The 7034-nt window shown below is 44.9% G+C and overlaps 1 protein-coding gene across 1 annotated transcript in view; it reads right to left on the minus strand.

Annotated features, from left to right (window-relative positions):
* The window catches only part of LDLRAD3 (low density lipoprotein receptor class A domain containing 3), a 120690-nt gene extending 116085 nt beyond the window's left edge, over positions 1-4605 (minus strand). The window contains exon 1 of the mRNA XM_048307979.1: positions 4545-4605. The gene's annotated coding sequence lies outside the window, so the exon portion shown is untranslated. The remainder of the gene's footprint in view (positions 1-4544) is intronic.
* Positions 4606-7034: the final 2429 nt, after the last annotated feature.

Below are 7034 nucleotides of genomic sequence, written 5' to 3' on the forward strand. Positions count from 1 at the left end.
CTAAATCAGACTCCGTTAAAACGGTCTGGATCACAAAATTACTTTGTGATTAGGTAAGAGGTGAAGGAAGGAATGCATCTTATCTCTTCAAAGCTCTCCTGAAATACAAGGCAACAAGATGTCAGAAGAAGATAACCTACATGGTGTTTGCAGTTCCTAACCAGGAACCTGGCTGGTATTTGAAAAACCATGAATTAAGTAATTTTGTGTTTGCTAACAAGGGTAAGTTGGTTTTTTTACATTGAAATGTGTGTTTAAAATGTTTTATTTTTAAATCATCATCTGGAATTTGGAGTTTGCCCAAGATTCAGTCTTTTCAATGGCTAATGTTCCTCAAGCTGTTCACAGATAAAGTCCTCTTAAGCACTTCTAGGGTTCATCTGGCTTTTTAAATGTCTGCTTCAGGATGAGCTAAATCCCCAGAAATGTCTATTTCTCTCAATTAAATGTGAAAGAAGCCCACAGTGTCTGGCTCCAGTGGAAACAACTGCACTGGAAATGGCTGGAGCTTTTACAGATGCAGAGCCAACACCCTGTGAGCTGCAGCCCTTCTGGGGCAAGAGGGGGTGCTTAAACTGGGGCTCAGATCTGTTCTCTCACCCCTGAGGTACAGCCATCACTAGTGCAAGAAGTTTGCACCCTGGGAAGCACAGGAGGCTCAGTAGAAATTTATGACTCACACAGGAAATTGTCCAGGTTTCTCTAATTTTCTGAAGGATGAAAAACTCACTGGTTATTGAAAGAACCCCTTAATGAAATATAATTTTGGGTGCATGGGAAAAAGGAAAACTTCAGTATCTGCAGCATTTTTAGTGTGGTGGTTCTAGCAGTCCTGATTTGGGAAAAGCACATCTTCCATTTCCTCGCCCCAGCTTCTGAACACTTGGATGCTTCCTAACTGAGAAATGTGATGGCTAAATCATGTTTAATATTTAAGATCCCAGCACAAACTTGCATGACCCGAGGTCTGATGCAGGGGCCAGAAATACTGCATCTCTATTTCCTAGAGAGGAACTTTCGGAGGCAGAGGAGCAATAACTGAATGAATGCGTCCCACCAGCTCAGTCGTCTCAGCCTGACAGCACACACTATAGACACAGGTATGGTATGGATTTAGACAAGTGTTGTGATTTAACCTCAGCCAGCAGCTCAGCCCTACACAGCCACTCACTCACTCTCCCCTGGTGGGATGGCGGAGAGAATCAGAAGGGTAGAAGTGAAAAAAATTGTGAGTTGAGATGAAGTTCTATATGTAAAGCAAAAACCATGCACACAAGCAAAGCAAACCAAGGAATTCATTCACCACTTCTCATGGGCAGGTGTTGAGCTACCGCCAGGAAAGCAGGGCTCTGTCCTGCCTAACAGTGACTTGGGAAGATAAACACCATCACTCGGAATGTACCCCCTTCCTTCTACTTCCCCAGCTCCCTATGCTGAGTGTGAGGTCATACGGTCCGGAACATCCCCATAGTCAGCTGGGATCAGCTGTTCCGGATGTGTCCCCTCAAGGCTTCTTGTGCCCCCCCAGACTCATCATTGGTGGGGTGGGGTGAGGAGTAGAGGAAGCTTGGGCTCCCTGTAAACACTGCTCAGCAGTCAGGAAAACATCCCTGTGTTGTCAACACTGTTTCCACCACAAATCCAAACATAGCCCCATGCCAGCTACTCTGAAGAAAATTAACTCTCTCCTAGCCAAACCCAGGACAATAAGGGTTATGATTCTGTGATATTTTTATTATCGACTGTTTGTTTGCGACCAGTGCAGGGTGTTGGATGGGAATAAGACCCCAAGTTGTAATGGGGAGTTGCTCTTATTTTACACAAGAGAGCAATGGCATATTGAAACACTCACTTTGATGGTTTCCCTTGTCTGCAGGGAGTGCTCAGTAAAAGCTTTCTGCTACGTCTGGATCAACATAACTGGGATTGTTGGTCCCAAATGAATTGAGCCAGGAAGTACTGCAGTACAGAGATGGTCCAGACACGAAAACAAATGTCAGTGACAGGCAAGATCTAATTTCAGCGTTAGGCTAATGATGTGACTGATGCTGAGCCAGTAGGAAATTATTATGGCCTAGATTAGATTATGCATGCAATGTCAGAAGAGCCCTTGTCCACCTCTGCATGCATCCCTGCCCTTCCCCACTCTACAGAGAGCAGTCGGCCCCTTGCCTCTCTTCCATCACACTCTTGTTAATAGAGGCAAGTCAGAAAGCTGTATAAGCAATTACAAGCTTCATCATAGTATTCTAACACCCACCTTCCCTCACCCTCTCCTGAAATCTCATTAAAGAAAGAAAGAAAGGAAAAAACAAGAAAACCTGTCTGTATGGAAATCCAAAGTGACCTCTCTTATGCATCCATTGGTATTTGTTTCACCTGCCAGAAGCACCAAGGACTTTTCAGGTCCAGAAGCTGCTTGCAGCATCAGCAGGGCCAAGAGCAAAATGAATGACTTTGCCACAAACCAGAACAAGAATTTGATCCCTAGCAACTCCAGTCTCACCTGAAACTCTCCAGCCAGCAATTCCCACTGGCACAGCACTGGCCAACAGGACTCCCCCAGCAAAAAAAACCTCTCCTCTCTTCCTCTGTCCAACAAAAAGGGCAGGTTTGAGTTACAGTAAAGGACAGCTTATGTTTATGAAATGTTCTTTCCAGCCTCACTGATAAGGAGAGAAGCCATCTTTCCTCATGCTCCAGCCAGAGTTAACAGAGCTCTGTGCAAAGCCACATACCCACACGTGGTAACATGAAGCTCATGTTACACAGGGGGGTGGCAAGGTATCTGATAAAGGACTATCCAGCTGACTTCAAGAGACAAAGGACAAACTTCATGGCAACAGGGAAACACCACAGAATCGCTATCAGGGAAGCTATTTCTGTCATGTAGGCTTACCATCAAACCTCAGCACAAAAGTCTGGAAGAAAGGTACCAGTCTAACAGAAGGTGAAGGAGAGGGTATAGCAGAATACAGGAGTGATTCTGTTCCTTCACACGTGGCTGCATAACAACAGGGGTTGTGCAGAAAGGGAAGAAACTGTACGGGAGAAGGTTTGGGTTTCCCTACTCAGCAGCACGTACTCAGATCTCTGAGAACCTCCTTGCTTGGGCTCAGGTGAATCTGGATCAGCTCTGCTGAGCCAAGTGTCTCATAGATGTGCATCAGACTTAAACTGAAAACAAAATGAAGTTTTCACTGGCTTGAAATTTCATATGAAACCAGTGCACATCTGGATCTGAAAACAAAATGAGCCAAAGTCAAAAAGGTTCATTTTTTAGAAGCTGCTGCTAATGCCCATGAAATAGCTTCATTACTGTTTGTGTTACACTTATAGTTGTGCATGAGATGTTGTACAAATCCTTAGCATGGGCTTGTCCTGGACTAAGATGGCCAGAGGGGTGATTGATTTATTTGATAGCAGCTGAGTGTTTATTTATTCAGTGTATTGTTAGAAGCCCTTTAAGGGTGACTAGAGCACTGTATAGGCATTCCTTTGGGTTAGCTTGTAAAAATTTAGTGATATACACAGGGAGTGCTCCCCTGAGCTTGCAGACATTAGCAGAAGGCAGGCCCTAGCAGAACTGTTTGACACGCTGGTGTCTGAAATAGCTGGGCATGAAAATGGGATTTATCTTTATTAACCCTCTCTTCAAAACTTTATTTTTGAGTCAGTCAATTATTTGCAAGTTTGACCTTTTTAGTGGCTAAATTGTGACTCACACTGAGTTTTAGCGAGTCAGATTAAGCTGGCCTGAAACAAGCTGAGAGGTGTCATTTAAAAGATAGCTGTCCACACTCAAATTTCTCCATGGGAAAAAAAAAAGAAAGCTCCAGCCTGGAAACACACTTGAGTATAAGTTTTTGTTTTATATAGTAAGTGAAGCTTGTAAAGCATAGAAAATGGATAAGTAAAGAAAAATTAATCAGGAGAATCCTATGGCAAGCAGAGTTGGAGACTCTAAAAGAACAACACAAGTTGTAAAAGTATTTCTTCAAGACTGAGACAGATCGTAGCAATAGCATGAGCCCCTCACGGCAAATTTCCTGTCTTCATCACTAAGGCAGGAGGACACAATTTTCTTCTGTTCTGTACAGACGAAGATGGAGTTAATGAATTGATACCACATCAGCTCTGTTAAGATGCTTTAGAGCAAATGGTAAGTAAACGGAAAGCCAGGCAACAGGAACGCTAAGAAACAGCTATTAACATCAGGCAGTCTAACATCTCCTGGTCAAGTCAACTTCTGTCTGGCATGTTATTACAGATCTTGCATCAATCCTGTCCCAAATAAAAGATAAAGAGTTAAACCAATGTTTAGAGTCTTCCTGATTGTTCTGAAGCAGGAGATAGAGTTCTCAGAACATCCATATCAGAGATGTATGGCCTAAATGCAATGCAAAGACTTACAAAGGCACTTAAGAGCTTCCAAGAAATCCTTTCAGGAAAGAGATATTCTCAAAAGATTGCAAAATTACATTTAAAAAATTCTTTCTTGCAGCATGTAGGATTGAAACAAACTTCTTGCCCTTAACTCTTACCTCCTTCAGCTCCCTTCTGGCACTGATATCGGAGAATTCTTCATGACATCTGTGATTCCTATTTAACAGTGTGTCTTCATGAGTGTCATTGTAGAGAATCACTGAGAACTATCCCTGTGGAAAACATCAGAGAAATGCAAGAGCAGGCACCTGGAAAAAAAAAAAGGTATTAAAAATAGAGAAAAAAAATCTTTGTATTTAACCTGCATTCAGAAGAAGAATGGGGACTTACACCAGGAATGGAAAAATAATTTCACACTGTAAAACTAGCCCAGAAAGTCTTTGCCTTGGCAGAGTATTGATGTGCTGGCATCCATTTCCAGTGTGAGTTGTATTAGCTGACCAAGAGGATATCCTATTCCATCCGTGTTCCCTTTTGTGAGCCAACAGCGTTTCATTGCGGTTTTCCCCACTACTCTTTACCTGGTTGGATGACAGTTTCCCAAGGTGCTGGCTCTGTGCTCAGCCCAAGGAAGACACCACCCATGACTGTGACCTCTGTTCAAGGCTGCTATAGCAGTGTTCTTGCAAGTGGTGCAGCACCTGGCTGCTTGCCTTAGGTGGTGGGACAACCTCCCTGGTTTTGGGGAGGCAGAGCTGCACTCAGGTGGTGTTCAGTGTGAGGGCCCAGGTAGCCAAAGCCTACCAACATGGCAAAGACCGGTCCCTCCCCAGGGAAGGAAAGGGACCATGGGGCATAGGCTCTGGGAAGCCTCCAGGCTCTAGTTTTTCTAGCCTGGGCTAAATACCTGTCAGGGCTTCTTCCCCTACAGTGTTTCCAGAAGAGAAGCTTAGACTGATGCCTGGTGTTTGCTTGCCAGGGCTTCATACCCCACCAGGGGATCATCAGATCAGACTGGTTCTGCTTTGAGCTGGATTTCACAGATTCGAGGCTCCATCCCAGTTTCCCAGGCCACCCCATCCATGCTGTGGTTGGCAGTGCCCAGCAGCCTGGCACACGTCAGCTGGATGCGGTACTGTGCTTACACATTAAGACTACCATAATGTGGGGTGGCTGCTTCCAAGCAAAACAGCCTCATGGCCCGCTGCCTGCTCCCTGCACTTCCAGAGCCCACTAAAAATGTGTCATGGGAGCAGTGAAGTGCTCCCGTCCATGCCTGGGCCGTCTGAGGCTTTATCTTCTGAGGCAGCATTCCCTGGGAGAGGGGAAGGGTGCAAGGAGGGTAAGCAGGGGCTGGGGTGCCCCCCCCCAAGTCCTGATGGGCCCTGTGGCAGTGACACCCCAGGCAGTGGGCAGGGAGGAGAAGCTGGCAGCAGGCACCAGACCTGCCTGCACTTTGTCTCAGAAGTCTTAATGCCCTTAGTCCCCTTCTCCACCTGACGTGTCTGCATACAAAGCACTGCCAGTGCTCCTCTAACAGGCATTATATTATAAGCATTTATCTAAGGCACCCGGGACCCAGACACTGTAATTAGGGAGCAGTTAAGGTCAGACAAGTGATAAGTTAACAGTAGTTCTCTGACTCAGCTTACGTGCCTTGTTCATCTTCACTCAAAACCATTCCGTTTGCTGACAGTCATACAATTTTCTGCTAGGTAATCCTGAACATGTGCCTGTTTGGCCCTGAAATCTTTAATAAAAATCACCAGAGTTGAAGAGTGAGCTACCATCTTCCCAGATATCATTTCCCCTGGCCTGCCAGCACTGAGCTCTCCCATGTGTGTTTAGTCCTGTCCCATGACATGCTGTGCCTGCATGCACATGGATTAGCAAAAATTAATGGCCATGGCAGGGAGGAAAATACTTTCCTTGACTTCATATCTCATCCATGGTAATTATTTTCTTTCCAACTTAATGCTCCTCTCTTTGTTTCTCCTTCCTTTTTCCTTACCAGCCCTTTCCAGTAAACAAGAGAGATTGCAAGGTTAGCTGAGATTTTTATTTTTTTACTTTATGAAGGGCACATCAGCACGTTAATTTACTGGACATGTAGCATCTGTAGCTGCTCAGAATACTGCAACAGCACCAACAGCAGGCAACACAGTGTGCTCTTCAGCAAAGGCAGTGCCGTCCAGTGCCCAGTGGAGACAGTCCAAAACATTATGCAGAAGATCAGGACAACTGCAAAAGTCTTTGTGGCCTTAAAATATGCAAGGCTTCAAGCAAGGGAAACAATCCTTTTGGAGCAGAAAGCCTATCCCCTAAATGCAGCTCAAGCCATTAGAAAACAACCTAATACAGAGCACTTGGATTATTACATGACTAATATTTCCACTTTTAAACTACCTGGCCAAAAACTACCCCAAAAACATGTTAAAATATAGTTGGAATACCAAATATATTCCTAGAGCTGTGTTTGCTTTTTGTCTCTCCCATTGCAGTGTCCCACTTTTCTCTCATGTGCTAAGTTCATCATCTGCCTGTTGCATCAGGTATGTACCAAACCCACCCCTGCTCTGTAGACGTGCTTCTGGGAGACAAGCTGGGCCCTGCAGAGATCTACAGGGAACCACCACAGAAAAGTCGCC

This window comes from Corvus hawaiiensis, chromosome 6 (genome assembly GCF_020740725.1).
Source record: "Corvus hawaiiensis isolate bCorHaw1 chromosome 6, bCorHaw1.pri.cur, whole genome shotgun sequence".
In the NCBI taxonomy this organism is placed as follows: domain Eukaryota; kingdom Metazoa; phylum Chordata; class Aves; order Passeriformes; family Corvidae; genus Corvus; species Corvus hawaiiensis.